Source organism: Cucurbita pepo, unplaced genomic scaffold (assembly GCF_002806865.2).
Source record: "Cucurbita pepo subsp. pepo cultivar mu-cu-16 unplaced genomic scaffold, ASM280686v2 Cp4.1_scaffold003740, whole genome shotgun sequence".
Lineage (NCBI taxonomy): Eukaryota > Viridiplantae > Streptophyta > Magnoliopsida > Cucurbitales > Cucurbitaceae > Cucurbita > Cucurbita pepo.
Genome location: NW_019649740.1, coordinates 1 through 987, shown reverse-complemented (window position 1 = coordinate 987; position 987 = coordinate 1). Strand labels below are relative to the sequence as shown.

Genomic DNA, 987 nt, shown 5'->3' with positions numbered 1-987 from the left:
AAAGCCTAAATAGGACAATATCTGCTAGCGGTGGGCTTGGGGCGTTACAGGAAATGCATAGATGTTGCAACTAAATACGTTGATGAATGATCGATTTTATTATATAATAGCTATGAGATCTTAGTTCTGGACAATTTATGAGTATACTCTTTGTTTTACTCGATGTATTACATGTGTATATGAACACATCTTAACCTCAGGTGTATATGTGTTATAAAAGCCTGAACTTCATGTTGCCTTTCAAAGCAAAATCCGACTGCTCCCGAAGATCTCTCTACCGTCTTAGGTTCTTTTCATATGTAGCTTGCAAGACTCCTGCTGGTAGCACAACTTTCATTTGTTGGGCGTTCGGATGCAAAATTTTAGTATATGTTCCATAACCATAAGTAAAACGACGATATGAGTTGTCGTCTCTATCGTCTTTTCCTTTGTTTTGTTTCCCTTTCTTTTACATTTATTCATGAGTTTTATGAGTTCGATACAGCCTGATGACTGCCCGTTTATGTCTTCAGCTACTAACAACACGTTATATGATGCTCACGATTCATTTAGGGGTCCGTAAGGCGACGAAAAATGCGAAGAGCTGAGCTCGGATAGTATATGCATCCTTTTGTGTATATAGGCCTGCCCCACGTCCATTCCTGTTCTTCTGTTCAGTGCAGCATCAACATTATCTTTCAGGTTTTTATCTTCCACAACCCTTTCACCCTCTTTCTAGGTTGTTTGAGATAGTCAGTGCAACCGCCCAACTCCACCCGCTATTAGATATTGTCCTATTTAGACTTTTCCTTTCGGGCTTCCCTTCAAAGTTTTTAAAATGTGTCTGCTAGGGAGAGGTTACAAATGGTATGAAAGCTAAATACCGGGCGGTGTGCCATCGAGGATGTTGAGCCCCAAAGCGAAGTGGATTGTGAGATGTCACATCGATTGGAGAACGAAGCATTGGTTATAAGGGTGTGGAAACCTCTCCTTAGCAGACACGTTTTA

General features: G+C 40.7%; 1 long non-coding RNA gene across 1 annotated transcript; it reads left to right on the top strand.

Moving 5' to 3' along the window:
• The first annotated feature begins 7 nt into the window (after positions 1-7).
• LOC111786977 lies at positions 8-681 on the top strand. Its single transcript, XR_002813861.1, has 2 exons — positions 8-321; positions 553-681. It is a non-coding gene; the product is annotated as an uncharacterized LOC111786977 (long non-coding RNA).
• The last annotated feature ends 306 nt before the right edge of the window (positions 682-987 follow it).